This window comes from Poecilia latipinna, unplaced genomic scaffold (genome assembly GCF_001443285.1).
Source record: "Poecilia latipinna isolate Pla-1442-1.1 unplaced genomic scaffold, P_latipinna-1.0 Scaffold120, whole genome shotgun sequence".
NCBI classification, from domain to species: Eukaryota; Metazoa; Chordata; class Actinopteri; order Cyprinodontiformes; family Poeciliidae; genus Poecilia; species Poecilia latipinna.
In genome coordinates, this window is record NW_015112736.1 from 175727 (window position 1) to 203611 (window position 27885).

General features: G+C 41.0%; 1 long non-coding RNA gene across 3 annotated transcripts; it reads left to right on the plus strand.

Moving 5' to 3' along the window:
* The first annotated feature begins 5180 nt into the window (after positions 1 to 5180).
* Positions 5181 to 27369, plus strand: LOC106944962 (uncharacterized). Of its 3 annotated transcripts, none has more exons than XR_001424457.1 (3): positions 5181 to 5361; positions 23391 to 23533; positions 27215 to 27369. It is a non-coding gene; the product is annotated as an uncharacterized LOC106944962 (long non-coding RNA). The 3 variants fall into 3 exon arrangements; XR_001424455.1 differs by having other exon boundaries at positions 5182 to 5299; XR_001424456.1 differs by lacking the exon at positions 5181 to 5361 and adding an exon at positions 18078 to 19045.
* The last annotated feature ends 516 nt before the right edge of the window (positions 27370 to 27885 follow it).

Genomic DNA, 27885 nt, shown 5'->3' on the forward strand with positions numbered 1-27885 from the left:
AGGTGGAGGGCCGTGCACATAACATTTTACAGAGCGAGTGGGTGCCAGCAAACTGTTTCCCTGCTTTTTATTTTCACTTCATACTCGTGAGTGAAAGGTTCTTTTGTTGTCTACGGACTGATTGACTTTAATGAGAAACATGCCATTGTGCCAAATGTTAGTTTAACAAACTGAACTTTGTGCCCCCACCTTTTCTTTTTCTTTTTTTTCTCCTTGTTTTCATATTGGATTCAAAGAGGCGACACAGCCGTACATGCAAGGCAACTAAACAAAGCGGACGCGCACGCACACACCACAACCACTCAAACCTACTCAAACGAGATGCCTTAATCCCTTATTCTTTACACCCCGTACTGCGTTCGGGGCTGCAAAGAGAAATCAAAAAGCGTGACTATGACAGAAAAGCATGCAAGGCAATATTTGGGGAGGAGGAAGCGATGGAAATGGAGGGACGGGAGAACAGGACAAAAGAACTAACTATGCAACAGCATTTAACTTGAGACTGTCGCAGCTTTAAACACGCTTGAGTTAAAAGGCAGCATGCTTTTGAGCTTGAATGTGTGCGTGCGTGAGTGTGTGAGTGTGTGTGTGTGTGTGTGTGTGTGGTATCGACAAATACGGCTCTTGATCTGTGAAGAGGAGGTGATGGTGTTTTAAGAGTTGGCCGTGTACAAATTGTGTAGATTTAGCCACTGGAAACAATCACGTAGCATGTGTGTGGATGGAACTACTGAAAGCAATTCCTCAGAATAACCAGTGAGTTGGACTACCTGCTGGCATGAGCTAAGCTGTAGATCAATAAAAGCGTGCGCGCACGTCTGTATATGTGAGAGGGCTTGTCGTATGTTTATTTGTGTAGGCAGGTAGATGTGGGTGCGTGCGTGTTTGTGTGTGTGTGGTGGGTGTGTGTGTTGAGGCATCATACAGTTACTGGAACACTTGCTATATTTGGCTCCTTCAATGCAACATCAGGTTTTATGAAAGCAATCCATCTGAATCGGTGCAATAAATTCCCATCAGCCGACAATTTCTTAAGTGAAAATAACAAGTGTTTCTAAATTCTTGACAAAATTACATCTGAGCTAGAACAGATTAGATGTTAGAAACAACATTTAGGTCAATAATACAGTTTAGACGTCACGTCGGATCAATACGCGCACAAACACACGGCAGATGCAGACCCTCGCGAGCGCTCGCGCACACAGATTCAGTTGCCATGGCGGCCGTATGCTTTTTGCATGTTTCTGTCACACCGACGATGTGTGTGTGGTGTGCGTGCGTGTGTGTGTGTGTGTGTGTGTCATGCAGAAGGGCATCGTGACCTAAGCTTCCAGCAGCTTTCCTCTAGGGTGACACTTCCATTACACTCCAACAACACGGACAGGCGGCGTCCAAACCCAGCACACACTTGCACACCCTCAGACACCCTTTCTGCCACTCATCTGCATACTACCACTGATGCTACATCACCAAGAGTTCTTTCCTAAAGGATCTTGACATGTGTTTGTATTTAAATGGCATAATTTTAGCAGGTGCCACAGGTGAAATGTTCATGAAACATGCAGAAGGTCCTGGAAACTGTCAACCTATTGGCCCTGGCTTTATGCTGGTTGCTGCCAAGCACAGCCGGCGACAAATAAAATGCACAGTCATGTGATAGTATGGAATATATTATTGAGGATTAGGCTGTGATAAAATAAGACAGCTGAGTGACTGGTGCTGGAGAAGCCTTGCTGCATAAGGTCAGGCTCCGGTCCATCTGTAGTGGTGAGTAAAATCTGATATCGTCTTGGTCTTATTACCGGAAATGTCAGAATGGATCAAGTTGTAGCAAAGGGGGGAGAGACTGGGCCAAAAATTTTCATATACAGAAGTGACTTACAGCTATAGATGAATTAAAGTTCATTTCTATGAAAAGTAAAAGAAAAGAAAAGTCGAGTCCCCGTGCCTTGTAAAAAGTTCAAAGAGCACTTCAACTTTTCCATATTTTTCAACATTGCAACCATAATTTTAAACAAGTTATTTTTATGTGACTGACCAACATAAGGTAAAACATAGTTGTAAAGTGGAGGGAAATGTCTCATTTCAAGAGTTATTACAAATAAAAATCTATAAAGTGTGGCCTGCATGTATATTCAACCTACATGAGTTATTGCTTTGTAAAAACCACCTTTCACTGTAATCTCAGCTTCAAGTCTTTGGAGGTTTACAGTATGTCTCTACCAGCTTTGTGTAAATGAAGACTATGTTGTCTTGCATATTTTTCTTTGCACATCAGCTCAAACGCCATAAAATCAGTCAGACACATTCAGAACAGAGTGAATGAACTCAAATCTCGCCACTTGATTCTTAAATGGATTTAGATCTGGACTTTAGACCAGATTTTCTACCATTCCCTAGCAACTCCAGCAGTATGTTTAGGCATGTTGTCCTGCTATATATCTAGTGTAAACTGCAGCACCAATCAGTTTTTTTTTTCTTGTGGGATTTTCCTGTTTGGCTTCATTGATCTTCACGTTAACCTTGACCAGTCTCCATTTGACAGCTGATTGAACACATCCCCAGAGCATCATGCAGCCATCTCCCTGTTTCACCATGGAGATGGTGTGTTCTGGGTGAGGTGCAGTGTTAGTTTTGCGCCCCACGCAGCATGGGTCTGCTGATCACCGTACGCTATTCCTTATTTTCTGAGTTCACTACATGCCATCTGGAAAACTGAAGTGAGGCCTCCTGTGGCTGTCTTCCAATAATTGTCTTTTTTTTTTTTCTTACAAGAAGGGTAACTTTGTGAATTGCACAGCTAATAAAGGAAACAAATTTAATTGTATACATTTGTCAATTCTGAAAAATGTCTGAAATGGCATTGCTTAAAGTATAGGCTGTTGCAGGACAGACAACATACTGGTGAAAAAAATGTGTTTTTAAAAATACAGAAAAAAATGTAGATAAAGTTAGGCTTTTATTCCACTTCCTGTCGAAGACACAGACAAAGTGTATTAAAAACGGACAGTGATTAATGTTGATTCCTTAAGCAAAGGTACATCAATCTATTTCCTTCAAAAGACAGTCTTATCTAAAGAGACACTTTTTAATCATCCTGCATTGGTCTGTCTACAGCAACACCCTGTGGGTAATCGTGTGCAGCAGGGCAAAAACACAAAAGTGCTAAAAATAGTATAAGAACGTTAATAAAACATTATTACAAATACATTGATAAACAGTTTGGTGGAAATAAAGACAGCAATATGACATCATCCCCTCACTGTTTCAGAGAGGTTCTGATGGGCGGCTTCATGACTTTGCACTTTCAAAGATTTGCTGCGTGGAAGAAATTATATCAAAAATGGGACTGCCTTGTTTTCTAGTCGCAGCAATAAAATAACTCAAGCATCCTCTGCCCGATTAGTTGTTAGCATCCCTGCAAGCGTGTTTCCATGCAAAGCAACAGAGAAAAAAAAAAACAAAAAAAAACGGCCATGTATTGGGGCCTGACACTGAACATAATCACAGCCTGCAAACAAGGGCAGAGAGATTTGAAGCTCTTTTTGATGCCAGCTGCAGCTCGGAGTCAGTAATGAGGATGTTGATTTTGTTCTGATTATAGAATTCCTGGCCTGTTTGTTGCTATATCTCGGCTGTGTCAGTCCCCCCTGCTGAGGTAACATGGACACCAACTGCCTACATGTGAATTAAAATTAGTCACTATCCAATTAGTCACTCTACTCACACTTGGAGCTGAAAAATGGTCCCTCCAATAAGCGATCAAACTCAGATGTTTGAAAATGGGAGCTTTGATAATAGGACCTCCGCCTAAGACAACTCGAGGTGGTGGCTTGGTAATAAAGACAACAATGGACACTATGCCGAGGCCGGCAGCCGCGTAAAAATCAAGCACGCATTTACATGTGATGCTAGGTGATGTAAATACCTGGGAAAATAGTGCACAGCTTGAATGTGTTTTGACTTTCATCCACAATTCCCTGTCCTCCCCACTTGGAGAGAAATCGCACGTGATGTGCAGCCAGCGTCGCATGATCGTTCTCTCTCTCTCTCCCCTCTCCCCTCATTTCCATGTACAAACTCAAAGGAAGTGTCTCTGGTCTCTCTTACATACTGCAAATTTCAAGATGCACTCAAAAAAGCAGCAGAAACAACTTGTACGTCTTCAAACCCTCTTAGGAAAAAATGCTAAAATCTGAGCACTCCCATTATACATAATTTAAGGGAATCTATATTCATCGAAGTCCGTGGCGTGTTGTGCTCAATGGAGTAAAACGCCCCTGTGTGGCTAATGGAATGGCCTGAGTTGTGTGATTGAGTGAAATGTGCTGGAAAGATTGGGAGGAATTTTAGTGCAGATAAATAAAGAGGAGATTCTGCCTTTTACTGGGCGTCAGCATTAATGCAGCATCTCCCCAGGTGATCAACACATTCAAATGGAGAGTTGGCGAGATGGAGAGAGGAAGTGATGGGGGAGACAAAGAGAGGAAGAATGGGGAAGGAAGATTATAAAGTACAGAGAGAATGAAAGTGAGAGGACACTTTAAGAAATGGCCTGCTTCAATCGACTCCACATGCACAACGGCTACAGTATGGCATCTCATATATCATCATGATGTTACCATTGGAGGGTTCAAAGAAAGGAAGGGGGGAAAAAAAGAGGGAGAATGGGTCTTTGCTATTTCAAAGTCAAAAAATAACCAAGGGACATTATGAGGCCTTAGCAGATGACTGGAAAAGGCCTGGACTGCCATGTGCATTTCTACTTTTCCCCTCTTTTTTTTTTTTACCATCTATAATTTGACATCAAATGTGAGCAAGCAGCTCTTTCTTTTCACCTCCCACTTTCAACATCCATTATGTTTGGAAAGATGCAAAGTGAATATTTCAATTGGACTGCAATGGTCAGTTAGCAGTGCTTTGATCCCCACTCTGCTCTTTGAGGGGCTCCATTGTTCCTGATTTGCTGCCTTGATTTGCCTGCCTGAGGATAATGGCGAGGAGTCACAGCCTGTCCTGCTTCCATCAGACCATGTGTCATTATCATGGGTTTGGTATTTGGCATTCTGGGACTTTTATGTATATCCCAAAGAAGCTCCATCCTCACCTTATTTTTATTTTATTTTTTTTAAAGAATTACCAAACATCTGATATGATTCTGATGGCACATTTGTTCACTTATTTATCTTTCTTTTTTTTTGCAGAAGTTGGTGTCATGCCAAGAACAGAGCTGTTAAGTCCCACAAATCTTCAACATGATAAAGGTCGGGGCTTTGGAAGGCTTTTCCAGAAGCTTAATGTAAGCAGGATGTGCTTTTGAAAATGTTTGAAAAGTTTCAACCATCAGGCCAGTGATTTGAGGTAAACAATTCAGAGTTGTCCTGCCTTGTTATTCCATCAGTCTTCTGTAATCTACCAGTACATCTGATGGTGAAAACGACCCAAAGTATGATGTAGTCACTATCTTGCGTCAAAGATGGTACGTTATTCGCCTTAACTTCAAACATACGTCTTGCCCCAGGGCCCAAGTAGCTCAATCTTTTTCTCCATTGAACACCAAACCTTTTCTTTTTTTCTTCAGATGACATTTGATATGTCTGTTTGGGTAGCTGGCTGCAAACCTTAGTAGAGCTTGAAGATATTCCTATTGTTTTTATTGTGTGATTGTTACTTGGACTTCATGCTCTGTTCATTTCGATGCTAAACCCATGACTGTGGACGGTGAAAGCGAACACTTCGGTTCCAGTTTATGGCCGTTTTGCGCCTTGGTGATTCCAGGGTTGTTCCAATCAACGTAATAACTTATGAGGATGACAATTTGGGTCTTCTTCTTGAACGTCCCAAAATGGAGACGCATTTGAATATTCTGTATGGATCCTCAACTAACTTGCAAACCAAGTTATTATTATTATTTTTAATTCCTGTAGTTATATGTTGATTAATTTCACTCTAAAAAAAAAAAATAAAAAAAAAATTCAAATGAACATTTCAAAGCCCCAAATCTAAGACATTCATGCCTCTGATGGATGTATGTAAACTTCTGACAGGAGCCAAATAAAGACCTGAGACTGTTAGTGTTCGCAAATGATAACTCAGTCAGTTGCTCAGCATGTCTCACATCCAGTCTTTGTGTATGAATCGCAATGAAATCCAGCTCTGGAACATCAAAGCAAGTTGTTGCTAACAAAGCTCCATTTAAGTGTTGCTCATCATTTCAGCCCTCCGTCTCATCAGCAGAAGACAGGCACAACAAATTGGTTCAGAGGTGATTGAGAGCATAGATCAGTTTCTTCTTCATCTTTTTAAATGTCCAACGTAACCTTTGGAAGTAAAGCACAATGACATGCATGTTTTCTGAATGCCTCTCAGATTCTTTAATAGAAGGCATCTATTTAACTCACCATGGTGTGTTTAGTCAAGTCAAGCATGTCATCAAAAAGGCACTCTTATTTGGTCAATGAAAGAGCATAATTTTATTTCCGATGATCAAAGCGGCTAGGTCTTTTATCTATGGCACACTGAATGTAATGGCTGCCTCAATAGCGGTAGCGAGCGCTGTTATTTTACTAATAGCAAAGGCTTGATCTTAGACTATGATTCTTGGTCTATATTCATTATCACAACAACCTGAAACATATATATATATATATATATATATATATATATATATATATATATTGCTCTGATATCTCTGCAATGTGATATCACTGCATCATTTTGACTATTGTTTTTCATTTTTATTTGTTCCTTTTCTAGACTTTTTTCTATAATATCGAACGTAATTAGCCTCATTAAAGAGATTTTTGACGAGAGTATTTCACCTAAAAGTTGAAGTGTTTTGTTAAATTCTTGTATTTTGGAGAGAAGTTGCATGTGTGGATTCTGTATATGATGTAGTTCTTGCTGTTTGGGAACCCCAGTGCACAATTTCACTCTGTCATCCATTCCTCTATAATCCCACTCTTCACTTGGCAGTATTCATAGAACAATACCTGGCACAGACTGATAGATATATTTGACTATTAATATTCTGATAGTCAGGTGGTGCCCTTATGATAAAAAAATGCAAAGTTTATTAATAACTACCCTGGGCACTAATTAGTTATTCATTATCAGACCAAAATATAAATGACTACCTTCCATATTCACATGTAGTGTAGTTTCCTTCTAGTATCAGCTGTCTTGCAGTCGTAAACTATGTGTCTGCAATATAGGACAGTTACACAAAGCAATGGCAATTTATTTGCTTATATATTTTGGTGTGTTTTTTTTTTTTTTTTCCCTTAAAATCAGGTTTTTTAACAAACTCTTCCACAGTTGCTTGTGGAAGATTCTCATTCGGCTGCATGCACTGAGTATCTCTGCAATTTGCCCTGGAGGTGATCATTGAGCTGCCTCCCGTTTATTTACACGTTTGATTGTCTGGCGAAGATTTTAAAAACAACAGCTACCCAGATCTCGTCTCGTTCCGTCTCTCCTGCGACTAACCTTAAGATAACTTTAGTGCAGCGCATTTAAAGAGAGAATGCGGAGAACATTTGCTCAAGTGTCTGGTCTCCTCCCAGATACAAATGAACAATTTGTTTTCCATTTCTTTCCAAACCTTCATCTCAGCCTTTCTGCTTTGAAGTAGGGGTGAAATGGGAGGAGAAGCGCAGAGAAGGGGGGAGAGGGGGGAGGGGGGGGACTGCAGATTGAACGATACTGTGTTCGTCTTCAAAGAGTCCCAGCTTGCTTACAAATGCACTGGCAAGTACAACACCTTCAAGGTGAAATTGATAAATCTAGTGGTGAGCTAGGTTTCATGGCAATAATAAGCAGAATTTGTAGAAAGGATGCATGGATTTTTTTTTAGATGCAAATATTGTCAAACACCACTAGGCAAACACTAAATTGAACTGTGCCAAGTAGATAAGAACATATTGGGAATGCACGGGGGTACATAATTAGATTCATGAACTGTATCCACCTGGGCCTGGCATGGCCTAATCATAGCTGATACAGTGTTTTATGCTTACATTTAAAACATCTACCGTTGGCCTTTGATCATCCCCAAAGTTGGCTATCTGCACTGAAATTGGCATTTCTGGAATGGCCAACAACACGCTTCTTTTGCATATCAAACGCATGATCTGATTGTAGTCGTTGAGACAGAAACTTTCTCCAGGCAAAGACAGAGAGCAAAAACAAACAAGCCAGGAGGGAAGAAGGCAGAAAGACAAAGAGAAAAGAGAGGAAGCTCATCAGTTGTCCCTCTGCCAGATGACATCCTTTGTAGCCCCTCTGTCATTTCTTTCTCATCTACTGGGATGGACAGAATCGTCTTTTTCTCTCTCCTGCTCTTTGGGATGACTGCTTCACTGAAGTCCCTTGAGACACCTTTTTCCCTGTCTCTTGCTTCTCTGGCTTTCAGTGGGCTGCTATTTTCCTGAAACTTTATGAATTAGTCACAAACCTTTTTCTCCCCCCCCTCCCCCCGCGTGTCAACCCCCCCCCCCTCCAGCTTTTTCACCACTTCTTTTACTTTCTCATCTCACAGTCTGGACACACATTCAACACCTGCCTCACAAACCCACTGTCCATCTTTGCCCATCAGCCTGTCTGCTACTACCCTACTGCCCTCCCTTTTATTTTTACCTTACTTTTCTCAATTCCTGCCAAGCAACAAACGTCTTTGGGACCGTCGTCTTTCCAGTGTTTTCTCTATATTGTTCACTCCGTGGTCCTTCCTTTTTACACAGTGCACACATGTAAGTAAAGACAATAAGAAAAACAGAAAGATAGATTTCACAGACAAAAACAAAACAAAAAAAAAGTTTTTGCTCTCACAATCATAAATGAAATGCAGCTGTAGATTGAATGGCCTCACAACTCCCCCGCCGTCTATGCTCCACCTTCCTCCGGCTACCTTTGAGATTGGGCCGACACAGGGGGTGGTGTGTATGCGCGCATGTGTGTCCAACTCCTTTGTGACCGCTTTCCTGAACCCGAACCCTCCCTGCACTCGGGGAAATGGTGGACTGTGGCAACGACAGGGCAGTTTTACAGTGCGCCGGGCTGAATGTTAAACTTATATTTAATGTATGACATTTCACACAAATCATCCCGCCACAGACATGACCCTGGGGTATTCCGCAGATTGCTTTTTCAGTGCCTCAGCAACTGTGGAATTATTCGTCCCAGTGAGAAAGGGAGAAAGAGGCAAGGAGAGGGAGGCGGAGGGAGGGGGAGCGGGGTGCAGCCTTTGAGTTTGGCGAAATGATCGCCCTCTCGCTGCTCTGGCCATCCTAGACTGGAAGCTCTCCCTCACTTTTTCTCTGTGATATCATGATCGCAGGGCCATGCCAAATTGAAAACATCTTGGCAGTCTGGAGGCTGTATGAAATAACCATATATTATGTGTAGTATAACACCCGATTGGACAGCTAAACAATTTTGGTGTTTTGCAGACTCAAAAGATTCCTTGTGCCCCCTCTCAACCCTACACCCACTCATTTGAATGTGAAAAATCTTCACGGCGGCGTATGGAAATTATCTCTGATTTGTAAATTGGAGTGGAATTTATACCTGATACCCCCTAACAGAATGTTGTCCGACATGGATAAGTTAAAAAAAAAAATAAAAAATAGGAACCCCTCCACCCTCCTGCACATGTGTGTGTATAAAGAAAAAAATGTTGCCTTTTTTTTTTTTTTTCCAGACTTGCTTTGCAAGGCACTTTTCTAACATGTTATGAAAAGAGTGCAAACAACAAGAAGTGGAATTTTTTTGTCAAAACTTACCCCGATGTCGTCTTAAATGTAAATCCTTCTCTTTCCTTATTCTTTCTTTTTTTAACACCATCATTTAAAAAAAAAGAGCAGCTTGCGACTGCTTTAAAACTGAACCTTTTCTTGCATGCTTGTTGGCTCAACCTTGTAAAACAATATATATGTTATAACAGATGTGACAGCTGGGTCATCCATTTTATTTGAGGGGACATTTTTCAGCATTTAAGGTTAGATAGGAGAGGCACAGTGTCCACTACATCAGCGTCACTCTCTGTTTTCAAGGTTAGGTGGAGGGTACAAGCATCAGAGCACCGCTACCTGTAACATTGAAAATAGCTCACATTACTGCTCACGCTAAACACTTTCCATGCAGCCACCCACTGAAAAGTATTTACCCCCTTTTGTAGGAAAACAAAATCCAATACACTCTTATGAATTTGAATTGACAAATTCAAAAGCAGTCCATCTGTGTCCAATATAATATCTGCTGATCTGTGAATGCTTCCTAGATTTGTCAGAGAACATTAATAAACAAGATGCATCGTTACAATCAAGGAACACAGCAGACAGGTCAGGGTTAAAGTTTAAAAAAAATAAATAAATTGGAGTGGAAGAGTATGGTGAACCTGCAAAAGTACCAAGACATGGCCATCCAGTTAAATGAAAAGAATAGACAAAGAGAGCACTAATTAGCCAAGAGCGAAACTGTGGAGGAGCTGCAGAGATCCACAGACGACTATCAGAAGAGTTGAAAGAAAGGGAAAAGAATCCCAGACTGCAGGTTGCTGCAATAAGAAGCTCTGGTTTGTCAAGAGATCAAAATTAAAGTAAACCCTAAACACACCATTCACAATGAGACTTAACAACTATAATGGAGTTGTTTAATCAACCATTTGGATGGCCCAGTTAAAGTCTAGATCTAAGTCTGTTGAGGCAAGGCTTTTTATGCTTTCTATGCAGTCTGACTAAGCGTGAGTGATTTTGCAAAGAGGACTGGACAAAAATGTCAGTTTCTAGACATGAAAAAATGGTATAAACATACCCCCCAGAAGACTTGCAGAAAAAAAAAAGACATGGCCTGAGGGAGGTGGTACACATACCTACAGTGTTCAGAAATAGTTTTTAAAACAACAAAAAATTTAAAAAAATTTTTAAAAAAACCATGCCATCCTTTGTCCTTCCACTTCACAATTATTTACTGCTTTCTCTAGGTCTAAAAAACAGAATTCCTTAAAGAAAAACAAGTTAACAGATCTAACTTTCCAAAATGTGAGAACAACTTAGGGGATGTGAATACTTTTGCAAGACTGTCCATTGCAAATTGGTGTGAAAAGAACTCGCTTAAGAAGATTAAAAATGTTTGCGTCATGTTCGATTACAGATAATTATTTGCTAGAGTTGTGATTATTAACAATCTAAACATTAGAGGAAGATGAGAAAAACACCCTCAGTTTACTGGAAGGTCCATCTAAATAGCACACAAACACCTAAAGAAATGCCTAATAGTCATGGCCTAAAAATGTTAAGAAACAATTCCCAACAGCAATGGCCTATTTTGCCTTCAAGCTTAGTTTAAGGGTAAAATTTATATGTGCGTGTATGCGTGCATGTGTGTGTGTGTGTGTGTGTGTTTTAGATGCACTACTTATGATGAACAACTGAGATAAAGAGGATCTGAATTTCACTATTGTGTCTAATTATGAAGGATCATTTCATACAACTAACAATTTCAGCATTGTAAACATCACGGAAAGATAAAAAAAAAAAAAAAAGAATATCATAAAATGTGCAGATTCCTCCTGTACCACACTCTACACGCACACATGCACACACAAACACTGTAAGTCACAACCACAGTCAACAGCATAATTATCAGTTTCCCCACAGGGCGTTAGGAAACCTGTTCCTAATTGGAACCCAGTTGGGACTTTACATGGATTAAAATACATGAGGCTTCTGCAACAGGAAAACACACACACACACGCACACACACACATAAAACAAAACAAAAAAACACACACACACAAAAAAACCACATCATCCCCTTGAGTTCCATGTTTTCCTCCAAATTTTTATTTACGCTAAGTCTTGCATGATCCCCATTGTCTCGCTACACACGGGTCGAGCACAACAATTGGAGTCTCCAAAGCACAATTACGGCTCTATTTTCCCCTTGTTGTGTATTCTGTTTTTCCTTATTTTTGTTCCATTTCCCTGACTTAAGCTGTTGTCTAATGGACAGCACCATGACAGAGGGGAGTTTGGTATCAGATTGAAGCCGGTTGCCCTTTTTGCCAATTTGCGAGCAGCCTCCTCTGTACTTGTAAGATGGCCAATTAGCTGACCGTCTGACAGAGGCTCTCTGACTGTGGCTATTAAAACACACACTCAGAGGCACATACGCATGCAGAGACAGTGTGGAGACACACCTACACACGCGTGTGCACGCGTTAGGGTGTACGCACACGCACACTCACACTCACACACAGGGCTCAGCCCTGTCTCAGACTGTCCATCTTAATCTGCTACTTTTATTTATTTATTTCTTATTTTTTTATTTTTGATAAGACGTGGGCCTGGACCTCACCCCTCACCTTCTTCTCACTATTCGGAGGACACACACACAACCACGCACGGACACACGTGACTCCTTCATTTCTCTCACCATAAAAGGCTGTGCTCCTTGACCTCTTTCAACCCCTTCCCATCTTCACCTGTTCTCCTTCCAGCTTCCTCTTCTTCACCTCCCCGCACACATTTTCCTCTCCATTTTTCCTCTCCATTTAATCTCCCTCTTCTTTCGCCTTCACCTCCATTTCCCTTACCTTCCGTCTCCACCGGAGCATCTCTCCCCTCCTCTCAGACCATCTTCATCCATAAACAACCATCCTCTCCATCTGACTCCCTGCCATTAGTCAGACTCCTTTCATCTTCTCTCGCCCGCTTTTTACTTAAACTCATCTTTACCGCATCTATTTGGAGTATTGGTCTGTGTCAGAAATACTTTTTTCACGTTCCCGCAGTCCTCGGCTGTATTTCTCACCCCTTGTCCACCTGCTGTTGGAGGCATTAGCTGTTTGAAAGGAGTGTTCAGCTCAGTTGACGAGCTATGGAGTCGTCTGTTCGGCATCGAATCAGGCGCCAAAACCATGACCTACGACAAAAACCCCTCAAACTACACACAACAAAATAAATATATGATATTATTATTATTATTTACTTAACTGTATTGTGAGTACTAAAATAAATTGAATATAGTAGCTCGTACTCATCCACAATAGGCGACTGACTTGTGGAATCCCAACCTTTCTACCTTCCCTTGCCTCCCCTGTTCAGCCCAGCCCCTCTTGGTCCTGTTGTCCATCAGAATGGTTTGTTCAAAGTCTTGGCTCCAGTTCCACCTCCCCTCTCCCACCGTTGTCAGGTTCAAGGGATCTCCTACAAACACACGTGGTGGTTGTGGTGGGGGAGGCGAGGACTAGGTCAACAGCTTCCTGAGACTATAAACACATGAGGCATGGACACCTGCAGGCATACATCCTTGTGCACCGGCGTTACAAAAAAGCCAACCGTATTCAAGCAAAGCAAAGAGACGGAGCCGTAGTTCATGGCATACGAAAGCACCCTCACTTTTCCGCATGATGTGATTTCAGAAACAAGAAGTCCATTTAATTGGTAAATAAGTAATAATTGTTTTTGCCCGTAATCAAAACGGAGGACAAAATATCCAGCTTGGCCTTATAGCTTTGATTTTCAGTACAAAGACAGCAGTGTCTTTCCGGTGGGACTGCTAATGCAAGAAGGCAGAATTCATCCCATCTGCTTCTTCCTCTTTCTCCTTTACACATACAAACACACACACACACGCACGCACGCACGCACGCACGCACGCACGCACGCACGCACGCACGCACGCACTCTTCAGTATTTTCTTTTTTTCTGACACATCTGGACATTTGTTGCATGTTTGTCGGCTTCAGCAACAACCCTGAAAGAGAGTGCAAACGGACAGTAGCTGAGACACGAATCCAAAAATAAAAAATAAAAAATTCCCTCAGCGATAACTGCCAGGCATTTTGCAAATTTTTTTTTTGGTGTGTATAAAATACATATGAATGAAAAGTTTTTGGATTTCGATTCATTAAAAATTTGCACTCCATATCTTTGAAAAAAAAAAAAGAAAAGTTAAATGTTTCATTTCATATGACCTGTTTCTCATATATTTAAGTTATAACAGAATAAACCCACTAAATTTTTTTTTTTTCTTTTTGCTCTACATATGATTCATTGCATTGGAAATGCAGACTGCATGACCATCTGTAATTATTTCTAATTAATTTCATCTATTTCTTAGGAGACTGTTTGAATCCCAGAATTAACACAAAGGAACTTCCTGCTTCATTTCTCCCAGCAAAGATAATTATAAAGTTAAGAGGGTTTGCTAATTTAAAAATGCTATCTGCATGACATCAAATATACATCTTTGATCTCGCTCTGTCCCCGATGGTTAAATGCCTTTAATTAGATTCCAAAAATTAACTTTTTTTTTTTTTTTGTGAATAATTAACAGCAAGTCCTCTTTTCTTGTGCTTGCAAAGACAGTGTATCTGATACTTTTTTACTTAATTTATTCTGGAGACAAACAAACACTGCACTTTATCAAATGTGCATAGAATCAATCAGTGGCTCATCAGAACAACGCAGTCCGTGTTTCTGCGGTTGCATCCATGTAACACACAGAGATGGTGCAGTGGTTTACTCGCAAATATAACTTCCACTTGGGGCAATTTACTTAAATCTCAGTACACCGTGAAGCATAATCCTTAAACATTGTGGAAAATGGACAAAGCACACACATGACCCACATGTGTTCTGGAGGATCAGAAGGGGGCGGGGGGGATGCAGATGGAGGGAGTTGGGGGGGAACCTTCTACATATCTCATTATATTCCTCTATAGCATATCAGCATCTCTCTGGGTGAATGTGTATACATACAGGGAGAAAGAGAAAGAGTCAGATGATTCATATTATCTTTATCACCCTACCACAGGAGTTGACTTGCCTCCCCTTTTTTCTCCTCCCTATTATGTAAAACTATGGATTATGTTTGGTATGCGCATGAGTCCTGCATTCAGAGGTGTGCTTTTGTATGCAAAGGTGCATGTTAGAGACTTTATAGTGTGCGCTTGAGAGGAAAAGGGGGAATGGGGGTGTTATATACATCTATGCATGCGTGTATGTATGCATCCATGCAGAGACCCCCTTCATTTCTCTCTCTCTCTCTCTCCCCCCATCTATCATGCATCCATAGGTCTATCAGCTTTGGGAATGAGGTGTGGAGGAAGAGGAAGGGGCTCGAAGGGTGCATGGGGGGCGAGAGAGAAATAAATTTCGCCCCCCCCCCCTCCTACTTTAAAAATGCACATACATTTCCATACATTGCAAAGGCAGTGAGGTGCGCACACCCTCGCTGCTGTATCCCCAACATGGCCCCAGCACACACAAAAGCACACGCACACGCACACACAAATCCGAAAACACAACCTACAGCAAAGATGAATGCATGTGTCCCGTTCAGTAGGTGTGGGTGAAAATCTACGCCTTGCCATATTTATCTTCATAAGAGCAGAAGCTGCATTTGTGCCTGTATAAACAGTGGCTGCGGATCTGGGCTCTGTGCATTTGTTTTTTTTTGTGTGTGTGTGTGTGTGTGCACAAAACTTAATTTTACTCACCTTAAAAAAAGAAGAAAGAAAAAAAAACACTCACACGTATAAAAAAAAACCCAACTTAACACACATTCTTCTTGATTCCCCCCAAAATAAAGGACATAAATACATTGCACCACGTACTGCAGGTCCAAAAATCAGCAATTCAGAAACTCAAATGTCTCGAGAGTTTGCAAGTGCCCCTGTCTTCGCGCTAAATCCGCAATTCCCCCAACTTCTTCCTTCTTTTCATTTCAGTAGCAAAATGCATTTGCTGATGCACAGATTCCAAATAGTTTAGAGTCTATTTGCCGTCTGTCGTGTAGCGAGGCTTTCAGATGCTAAAACAACAACCAAAACCGTTCTCTAAAACACAGTCGAAACACCAAGCTCTTGTAGATAATGACAGCCTGTCGTGAGAGAGGAGAGAAACATGAGCGTGGTATTATTAAGCAAGACTAGTTTGTTCAGGAGAAATGTTTTTGGCTTTTAAAAAGTTCCATTTTGCACTCCCCAGGCTCTGCAAACGGGGGTACCCCGGGGAAGTGTGCATGCGTGTGTGCGTGCGTGTGTGTATGCATGGGGGTGAAATATGTAAGCGTGTGTGTGTGTGCATGCTAAAATATTCTGACTGAGCTGTCTAGCGGCTCACAGAGCAGAGAGATGTGTCCTGTCTCCTGCATTCAAATGTGAATGGGTTTTTGGAGGCTAAAAGTAAACAGATATGCTTGCTTGAACACACACATGAGAACGCGTGTATGTGCGCACCTGCCGTCTCGTCGTTATGTATGGGCCCCCCCAAAAAAAAAAAAAAAAAAGGCAGCACGGGATGCGGACACGGGACGTGTGAACACGAGAGTTGTAGTGCGTGTCTCCCCCATCTGTTGTCCGTGTGTATTTTAACCTCTCTCAGCCATCAATCTTCACCGCTAGGGGTATCTGCACGCCTTTGGCATGCTGACAAACGCAGCGGCGTCATTCAGTCAATGAATGTAAAAAAAAAAAAAAGAATGTTTCGGGGAGGACAGTCAACAAAAAAAAAAAAAAAAAAAAGAATGGTCGTCACGGACGTGCCCTTTCACGGCCTGCGAAGGTACGGTTTTATATGGTGATATAAACCTCTGCAGGTCTACGTTCTCAGCTCACTCCTTAAGCTCTTTAATTCTGTTCCATATCCCACTTGCGGTATATGGGCTGTAATATAAGATAGCCCAAGACAATGAGCTGTCCAGTTGCCGAGGGGGTTAGCTGACATTGTGTTATGAGCGTGGAGGCAGGAGGGATAGGGAAGAGGTCGAGTGAAGGGTAGGAGGGGGCCCTTCAAACAAAATATGACCCTTTAAAAGGGCTGTTTGTAAGGGCTGGAATCCTCCTAGCTACCATATTTCCTCCTACTCTTCCCCATTTCTGCCCCCGTTGTCCCTCTTACACTTTTCCTCACTTAATCCGTTCACACACACAGATGTGTTGTCTGTCAAGACGGCGATGATAAATTAGCACGGGTGCTGCTGGTGAAATAGGAGCTGGTGTCTGAGGGCAGAGGGTGATAAAGTGGACAATGCCAGGGATGAACCACTGATAGTTCAGCTGTGACTCTGCCGGCCTGGAGAAGTACTTTGGCTGAAACTGTGTTAGATTTTCTTCCAGAACAGTTACTGCAGATGGTACACCATGCACACACACACACACACACACACACGCATGGGCACACGCACACACACAGGAAAACGGTTCTTTATACAGTGTTTGGAAAGAGCAAGGCTGAATTTTCTTATTCTTCGGATATATTCATTATTTACAAATCTGAAACAGGAAACAGTAGTAACCAACTGCAGGAATCTACTTACAGATATTATTCATTTACAAAAAAAAAAAAAGAAGAAATGCATAAATGCAGAGAGAATAAATGCAGAAACAAGCAAAAGAAAAAAAACTATAAAAAAGACACTTAAATTTTTTGTTGCTATACAGCAGGAGGAGGTTAGAGGATAGAACATAGATAAGTTTTGTCACATGCTTTGCACAATCTTCACTACTATTAAAAACTCCTTTTATTTATGTTCGTGTTGGTGAGGGCAAAAAGGGCTGAATGGATGCGTAGGGTATATTTTTTTCCTTGTTTTTTTTTATATATATATATTTTGGATGGGAAGGGGTGATTCTTTTACCTGAAGGCTTTGGATACTGTGTGCTTGTTTACGTCTGCGCTTGCGTTTGTGTGTGTACGGACATGTGTTTCTCATGAAGGCCCATGCCAGGCAAATTAATTCTCAGAAGTTGCGTGGCGGGGGCTCTCCATCCCTTTGAAATGGGGCATACTACTCCCTGTAATCAATAAGTCAAGCCATCTCGGCAGCATGTGGCAAACCCCCCGGCACACAGATGAAGAAGCCCAATTTACTCATCATAAATTCTGATTCCCACAATAACTCTGAGGTCCCCCGATATCTAGATATCGCAGGGGTGTTTGAAAGGCCGACAGGCCCTTGCCTTGACCAGGTTTTGCTTTGTTGATTAGAAATAATAATAATAATTAAAAAAAAAACGTAATTTAAATGTATTGCATTTAAAACTGCAGGGTTTTTTTCTTTTCTTTTTTTTTTTTTTTTGACAAAAAACTCCTTTTTTTATTCCAGCATTCGCACAGAGTCAAATCAAATTTGCGCTCCCATCTTCTTGGAAACCACACGTCATGCATCACAGGCGCTTTTGTCTACCTTTTGACAAATTTCCTTGAATCTGGGCATTTTCTAATGAACCTCGACATTCACCTCCAGACAAGTTGGTGATGTGTGCAAGGCCGGACATGTGATGTTGGGGGACATGCAAATCTAACGGACAAGTGCTGTCTCTGCTGCTTAAAGCCTCCCTGCTCAGAAGGCCCAAGTATATGACAATGACCTGGGGAGGAGGAAGTGTGGCAAAAAAAAAAGAAAGAAAACAAATGACACACCTACGGAGGGCGGGATGCAAGGACTGCTTATTGAACGGTGCAAGAACAGGGCAAGAGAAAAGCGGCAACAGCGGGAGAACGGTTTACTCAAAACATCTGTAATATCTGCTTATCTGTGTTTGTGGTAACACCATGAACAGCCGCTTGTGAAAACACAAGTGCCGTCACTGTACATGTAGACAACACATGGTGCAAAAGAAATGATTTAATACAGCATGGCATCCTCAACACCAGTGGCGCTCTATCTATCTTCTTTTTGGCAAGGACTTCCTGCTCTCCAGAGCGGCTCCGTCAATACATGACATTTACGAGGCTCCCATGAGCCGCGGCGCATGTTGCACAGATGACGAGGGACGCCTTCCGCGCCATGACGACAAAACTGCCAAATTGTGAGACATTGTGCGTGTAATTTTCTCCAGAAAAAAAAAAAAAAAAAAAAAAAAAAAAAAAAATTCAAACAGAAGCTCATCTCTGCTGATAAGAAGAGAAAATGCATGACATGGGGATGATAAGAGGAGGAGGCAGGAGAAACTTCAATGGCGGAGTGTGTTTGGATACGGCGAAGTGGAAGCAAAGAGAGTTTTCCACGCGAGTCAATACTGCTGTCTTCATTTGTAAGTCAGAGTTAAGAACACTAATTCCTGACCTGTTAGATACATCTGAGAACAGAGAGCTTTCCGGGATGCTAATCCATAAGTCTGCAGCTAAGTGGTTCATCAGCAAGAGCCTGAGATCGAAAGTCGCCAATTAAGACGCCTAAATGCCTGGCTAATTGAGCTCAAAGTGTAGTCTGTCTCTCACATGATCACAAATGATTAACAAACAGACACACACGCCTGGCTAATTCTTGGCAGCTCAGCTGCAGGGCTTAATGGTGAAAACGGTTGGATGTTCAAAGAGCACCCTGCGATTGGCAGTTTGCCGGCGTAGTTACATCATCAGCAATTAACACCAACCACATTTGACGCTTACGAAAGCAAAATCTGATCCGTTATTGTGAAAAGATGAAAGTTATGTTTGTGACTGAATGTCTGTGCAGTGTTGCATGCTGCTGAGTAAATAATTTAGCCACTGGCCGCTTGTGACGAGCAGCAAAGTATCAGTTCAACAGCTAAAACCAGATGTTTAGGCACATTGTATAAAAATGATAGGCTGTTTTTCCCTTACTGACATTAAATCAGAGAAAACATTTTCTGTTTTAGGTCAGTTGGGTTTACTAAAGTTATCTACTAAATGCCAAAACATTGAAGGAGAAAAGCTATAGTTTTTATTACTTTCTTCAAAATCAGAATGTTATAACTTTAAACAACACGGGCGTGTCCACACTGTTCATAAGTAAGGCAGTGTTTTGGTAAAGAATCTGTGTATTGGCTTCAGGCCCTTTGAGACTGGTGACTCATGATGGTAAGAGAGTCACATTAAAACAAGTCTTCTACTGACATGACCTTAGAGGCCACTCAGCCAAGAAGAAGCCATATTCTGAAAAGCAACCTAAAATGCTGGGTTACATTTATACATGCACTTAACAAAAATTTGTGTGTATATATATATATATATATTTTTTTTTGTTTTTTGTTTTTTTCTTGAGAGAGGGTCTGGGAATTGAAGTTTTTGGCCATCAAAACCATTTGTTATATTTGGAGGAAAAATGGGGAATCTCGCAGCAGCATTCCAATGTTTGGTGCTGGTAGAATTACTAGTTATGGCTTCTTTACAAAATGTGATGGTGAGGTGCACTTGACAAAATAGATGGCATCAACATTATCGAGATATCCAATGACTCCACTTTGAATGATCAATTGAACTTGATTGCTTAATAGGCAAGATTTAATTAGAGCGTATGCAACTGACCTTGAACTGTGCCAAAATTGGCGCTCGTCGTAGAATTTGCATGATGAAAATCCATGCATTTTGACCTGAGCCTCTTGTTATCCAATCCTCTTTGTCACAGCCCAACTGGTGAACTTTTCTCGCTCCTTTGCATGCAAAACTATTGTGTAATTGGTCAGAAACTGCTAACGGCAAAGTGAGAGAACGATGATAACTACACTGGTCCCAGGTGCAGAGAAGGGAATCTTGAACTGGGAGTGTTCTTCTGCTGCTGCTGGCCTTTCTTGTGTGCATCTTGGAAAAGTATTATCTTTCCAAGTTGTGACCCCTACTGTTTGGGAAGATAAGTGCAGTGAGTCTTTCAAAAACACCAGCGTAGGTCTTTTTTCTTTTTTTTTTTTTTTACAGTATCAAATTGCACCAAATCACACAGCATTCTGTTAAAGTCTAAACACTGAAATGGTCTGCGTCTTGGTTGAGAGGTCAGTCGACCCAGATTGAAACAGCATTTGCTTTTTATCGACCTGTGCACTTTAACATTGGTAGAGTTACTGAGCTACATATGTTGTCCAAAAGCAGATACAGAACCCAAGAAAAATACGACATCAAATTGCATATCTCAAAATCATAAAGTTTTACAAAAAAAAAATAGAAATTATATCCACTGATTTTCTTTTTTTTTTTTTTTTTTTTTTCTTAAAGTCATTGTGTCACCTGTTCTTGTACCGTCTCCCTTACACCAAAGTGTAATGCTCGCAGTGTTTATTTGGAGCAGTAGAGGTCTTTGTGAGGAATGAGGACAGATAACATCTGCTCCAGGCCTCTCCCTGGCTTGGCCCACAGGTCTGAGGAGCAAAGCGAATTGTGTCTGAAAGGGGATGATACCCATCGGAATGTTAATGGGGCTGAATATTTCAGAGGTGGGATCATCACATGGCAGCAGGAGGACGGCTGGGTTTCCCAAAAACATTTAGCGGTTGAAGTTCCTCTGTGTTATTGTAAAGTCGGAGTCAGAGATGATTTCTATGCTACAGCTAACAAGGTCCAGTTGCTGTCGCTGGTGTGTGGAGGAGGGGGGGAGGATATGTCTCCGGTGCTCTTTCATATTAATCAAGAAGTTCACCCAAATGTACTGTTTGTGTGACTGATTGCTCTTCTTTTATTTGTAATTATTTGTGTTAATTCTAAATGAAAGTAACGTTCAAGGCATAAACAAAGGATGTAAGACAAAAAACACTGCTTTATTCTAAAATGGATGTAAAAGGATATTAGTTTTTTTGTTTTTTTTTGGCTGCAAAAGATGCGATGCCTTTAAGTTTCATTTATTATTATATTTGTTGTGGTTCTTTTGTGGTGTTTGCCATGATGCAAAAACTGTATAAACAAGTTATTATACATATGGTAAAGCCATTTACCAAAGCTCTATCACATTTAGTCTTTTTGTAGTGGTAGTGGTAAGACAAACATAACAATAAAAACAAAAAAAACAAAAAAAAGAAAGAAAAAAAGTGGGAAGGAATGGGGGGGATTGCCCCAGCAGCCCTTATAAACATCTGGAAACCACTATGGTGCTTTTATTTTTGCTAAAATTAGTGTTTGTGTTAGCCTTGGGAAAGGGAGAGAGAAAGAAAGAGAGAGAGAAAGAGACCAACTTGGAGGAGTCCACTTTTTTTTTTTTTTCATCAGAGTGAAACTGATGTTTGTGGAGGAGAGGGGGGGAAAGGAGACAGAAGGAAGAGACCAGGTCAAAAAATTAGGAGAATTATTGCAGTGCTCCCAGATGTGTGCAGGGAGGATGACCTGAGAAAGTCAAAGTTGTTCCCCATCAATCATTGCCATATGCTTGCAGAGAAATGGATCCTGCAGGACACTTCATATTCCCCTTTCTGATTAGTTCATTTGAAAGATGAAGAGGGGAGGGGGGCGGTTAGGGGTGGAAGGTGATGCTCTTTCTGAAAATGGACGGTCCTGGCGCAACCCAAAAAAACAGAGGAACTCAATTTTAGAATCAAGAGTTGCTATTTAAGACTCCAGGGATCTTCCTTCTTCTTCTTCTTTGGTTCTTCCTCATTCACCTCTATCACCCTGCTCCTCCTTCTCCTTCCATTCCCCATGTTTTCATTGCACAGGTTAGTGTCAGGGAGCGATGGAGTGAAGGCAACGCGCTCTTAACTCTGATCAAAGCAGCCAAGGAGGAAAGCTTTTCTAATGACTGGCATTCACTCTGCTTTCTTAATCCACCTCTCCCTCTTCCCCTCTCCTGTCTCCCATCCCTCCCCTTCTCTCTTTCACTTGCCTTTCTCTCTCAGGGCATTGGTAATTATCGGTGAGGTCTTAGTGACTGCAAATGAAATTACCATTTAAGAGAGAGGGAGAAAGAGACATCCCCTTTGCCATAGGAGAGGGCTTAAGTGAGGCAGCTAGGGTTTCGACTATTGATTTTTAAACTGCTACATCAGAGAGTGTAATGCTTTCATAATTTCAAATAAACTGTCTGGTTACGAAGTACTAATGAGAGAAAAAGTGAGAGGCGGACCAAAAACAACAAAGACAATGATGGTGGGTGAATTTTAAGTGTTGACACGCATGTGTGGAAATTAAACTACTGCTCTGGTCAAACTACACTGCCACGGTGTAAACAACCCTGAACTAACCGGTAGCTAACAGTAATAAATGTCTACTGTGTGATAATGGGACATCGAAAATTTGATCAGACTGGTACTTTCTGTGAAAATTCACATAAAGGGGAAATGCAAAAATTTGAACAAACCCTATTTTAAAAAATGAAAAAAAAAAAAAAAAAGTATTGCAAATCGCCCCCCCCCCAAAAAAAAAAACCCATCAATTTTCCCGTCACATTTTTAAATATAAAATCATCTTTGATGGTCTGTCTTTACTGAAAATATAAGCCACACATCCATTAGCGATTTCAAATAAGTGGTGCACACAATAAAACTCTGCCCGACGAAAATGTGGCGTAATCGCAGCTTTTACTTCTGATGGCGTAAAGATTCAAAAACAGGGATAGAGAAAGGAAGAACTTTCACGTGTGGCTGCATGAATTTAAATTTCTTTACCTCTTTCACTTTTTCTCTCCCCCCCCTACCGCCTCTGTTTTTCTCACTATAGACCGCAGGCCGTTGGAGGCAGCTTAGAAATCTCTTACATCTGGAACAGCCGTAATTCGTGGGATTTGGCCTGACAGCCATGACAGTCATCGGGGCGACCGACAACAACTGTCTCCTGTGTTAGCGGCTGCAGTGAATATGTGTGTGAGTGTTAGCTTCATTTCAGAGAGTGACGGTGGCTATCGGCTGTACGTGTGTGTGTCTGCGTGTGAACATGACCCTTTCTGTTTAGAAGGGAAACTTTTTGAACAAGTTCCTTACGTGATCTGAATTTTGAGGAATTTACTAAGCAGAAGATTTTCTGTAAAGTCAACAAATATAAAGCATAAAGAGAAGCATAAAGAGTGTAGAAATGTGCATTACCAAAAATAGCAATGCCTTTTAAAGAGAGAATATAAAAGCTTCATATTAATTTCGTTGTTTCACTTTTTCTGTTCTCTTTTTTTTTTTTTTTTTACTTGATTGTGTTTCCACTATTTAAGAATAAGATAGAATAAAATATTATGTTATTTTCTTGCACAACAACTTAATCTGATTGGTTTCCTCCATATAAAATAAACAGAGTAAATTAGAAACTAATTTAATTTCACCTGCTGCATTTTTATCTCAACGTTTTAAAATTCTTTAATATATGATCAATTTTGTCTATATCAATACTGTATTTAAGAGAGCTCCACTTTTGTAGTACAGTTAGGGAAGGAAAAGATAGCATCTATATCAAACACTCACATCCCAGTATTGTGCATTTATGTAAGATTAGACATGAGTCATGTCTCGGATAATTGTTTTTAACAAAAAGTGCCAAAAGCAAACAAAATAAAACTTTTAATTACTCTGAAAGATTATTACTCCGTTGGTGGTTGTTGCAAAAATAAATCAGAAATCAATTTTAAATGGGGAATTTTAATAAAGTCACGCTTGAGTGGTTTTACATTGCAGTTATTTATTCCACTTTGCATCATATCAGGTGTCGTTCTGTGATTTTAAAGTAAGACCTGCTGCCTCCCTGCACAGAGTTGGACGACCAGGGCACAGTCGCACTACATGACAGGGGATGGGGAAAAAAATGGATTTGTAAAATTCAATTTCTCTCCATAAAAAGGGCAGAAACTTGCTCTACTAATCTGGCTGAACATTAAACTCCAAAGATTATTCCGGGATAATACCGCATGCGTCCGGCACAGGCGAGCTCAAAGTTGCGGCACTTTTGTTCACAGTGACACGACGACAGGCTGATACGCAGCAGACAAATTGTCAGTTTGTTTTATGGTGGGCCAGGGACACCCTGCCACAGCCCGTCGTGCTACGCACAGACAGTAGCGGTCGTTTGCAGGTCCAAAATCCCACATTCCACATTCTTGATTCCAACAGCTCGCCTGCTAAGCTGGGCACCATATGAAGAGCCATTGTTAGAGTGAGAGGGTCATGTATCTCTCCCTCGCTCTCTCTCTGTCTGTCTGTCTCCTGCTCTGCCTTTCGGCCTTCCTCTATTACTGTCAGACTCTATATCTGTGACTCTTGCTCTGTGTATCCGTCCACATTTCACTCTCCTGGCTCTCTGCTGACTAACGTCGCCTGTTTTTTGCCACCATCTTGCGCGAGTTTGTGTATTTCCTGCTTTGTTTCGCTCAAGCCCGTCGCGTCCCGGTCGTGCCGTTTCCGTCTGTGGCTCTGCTTTTCTGCAAGACTCTCACTTTGCTTTCTGCCTCTTTTTTTTTTTCTCCTTTGTGTCTGTCTCCTCCTGTATCCCGCTGTCTGTCTCTCCATCTCCTGCTCCCTCTGCGTCTCCAGATATTCATGGAGAGATTTTCTCACATGTTGGATATAGATTTATGACCCCAGCAAGATCCCCGTGGCCACTAAATTTGATACCATCCACTAAGCCACATTGTTTTTTTGTGTGTGTTCGGGCTTGTCTGTTGTGCGCGATTGTGCGTAAGTATGTATGTGCATGTCTGGGTGAGTGTGTTCATGCATTACAAGGTGGAGGCGGGTGACTTTTAAAGGGTTAGCTTGGGTATGGTGGGTGCAGAGGAGGAATTTACAGTTTATTGAAGCACAGCAGTCAGGTATGTGTGCGAGTGTGCACATCGGGATGTCGGTGAGTGTGTGTGTGTGTGTGTGTGATAAAGAAAAAGAAGGAAAAAGAGAGAAAGAGAGAGAGAGAGAGCGCCTGTGGGTGCCAGGTGACCAGGCTAACCTCTTGGCTGGTGTTTTGGATTTAGCCTTTGGATAGCAAAGCAAAATAAAAATGGAATGCTTTTTCAATTACAGATCAGAGAGAGAGTGAACAAAGGCAGGAGAACAGGGAAAAAGTTATTGGGATCTAATATATCAGAAGCTTTGTGCCTCTAAAATCTAAGTGCTTTAATTTTGACAGCCAGAACATTTTGTTCTTGAATATTTAGAGTTCACAAGGGTCGCATAATTTGTACTCAATTTTTCTAAGTAATTTCTCTTGTAAAAGCTTTTCCTTTTAGAAAATTCCTGCACGCCCTTTTGATGGCTTTTTTTTTGTTGCGGAAATTGCAGATTTCTATCTTTCTTTTTTTTGTTGCTTTTTTCTGCACTCCGACTAATATGTACAAGTTGTACATTTGACTTTGCAAAATCGAGCAGCTAGCTCCGTTTTAAAACTCACAAACGGCGAGCTGCGAAAATAGAAGACGGCTGAAACTGAATCTGAAGCCACACAGAGACACACCTGTGGAAAAGACAGCCACTTACTGTCTTTTTATTTCTTTATGTTGTCTTATTAATTCTGACAGTAAAGGCACCTGAACGCTCCCATGCATATTTTATTGGCTGTAGGTGGTATTTGTTGTGTATTTACGTCTTGTTTTTTTTTTTTCTTTTTTTGTTTGAATGCTCCATTCCTTCAACTTATTCCACAAGTTGTCGAGGGCGGGGTTTTTTCAAAATGGCATTGTAGAGTGCATAGGATTGGAATGTGCTCGTGTGTGATGCGAAAAGAAATGCTTCTCGCTTTTGATGTCTGGCTGAGAGGAACGACACAAAAATAAAAGCCTTGTAAAATAAAGGAATGTTTTTGCAGGCTCGAGAGTGTGCGATCCCCTAAAATTGTTTATCTGTCAGTCAGGCGGCGAGCGCACGCGCCGACTGCGCTCAAACTTGTGTTTGTGTGAATGCGCGCGTGTGTGTGTGTGTGTGTGTGTGCGCGCGCGAGTGTGTGTCCACGCCTACATCTAAAAAGCCGTATCTGGCTTCAGATCAAATGGTGTATGAAGTAGGGGAATGACAGAGAGAAAAGTGATAGCTCTTTAATGTTACCTATCCACTCTCAAACCCAAATATAAGACCAGGAACATACGGAATAGAGAAGTGTGTTTTAGAAGAAAAGGAGTGACATGAAACACTTATGTAGAAAAGCTCTGAACATGACTTGGGCTTTGTAGCGAGGGGGAAGAAGATGTCTCGCAAAAAAAAAAAAGAAAAAAAAAGAAAGGAAAAAGAAAGAAAGTAAATTGGATGGAGAGAAGAGTGAAGATGGGGTGAAGAATTAAACAGCGACATGCGCTTTTATAGTTTGTGTACGTTAGGGTACAGTCATGTTTCGTATCATGTCTAACTTGTGTTTTGCTTCTTTCCTCGCTCTCCTCACTCTAAACTTTTCACCGTCATTGTGTCGGAGCCAGATGTTATCACAGCAGCTGCATTCGTGTCCATAAATTGCTGCAGTTTTAAGGATTTAAACATTAAATTGATTTCAGAAAGAAATGTCTCATTTAACGTCTGTTGTTGAATTCACCTTGACCATTCCTATTTCTCGATTTCTTTTTTTTTTCTTTTTTTTCCTCTCTGCAGGTCTGAAGCACAAGCTGAAATGGATCAAAGTATTTCATCTTTGCAAAATCGTTTCCGTGTCTCTGTTGTTCATTTTGGCAATTAATTCTACGTGATTTGTTTCTTGTAATGCTGATAAGTTCAGATAAACTACATGAATAAAATAATTTACTTCACTTTGCAACTCTTTTCAATTATTTGTGCATTTTCCTCCTTAGAATAAGATTTTTACACAAGGATTGGTTTTCAAAAGAGAGGCAAGAAAAGTGCCAGAATTAACTGAACACACCTAAAAATCACCAATGGATGAATTCCTCGGCGTAGCAAGAGGGAAATAGCCCCGGAGTAAACACATCGTAACAGTTTCTCGCAATAAACTTAAGAAAATAATTCCAGCAAGAAAAGCACTTTTTTTCTTTTCCCGACACAGACCGGAAGCAACAAGGGAGACATTATGCTTTTTTGGCATTAGGGCTACCCTAGAATTGGACAAACATAAAATCTGAATTATATATATATATATATATATATATATATATAAAATCATTGAATCTGAATTGCAATATTCTAATATTCTGCACATTCAGACTTGCTAAGGGACAGTATGTGGATCAATATTTATGCAAACGTTACCCTGTTTTATTTTCTTAAAGGGACAGCGTTATGTATTTTCCAGGCACATGGTGCCATTT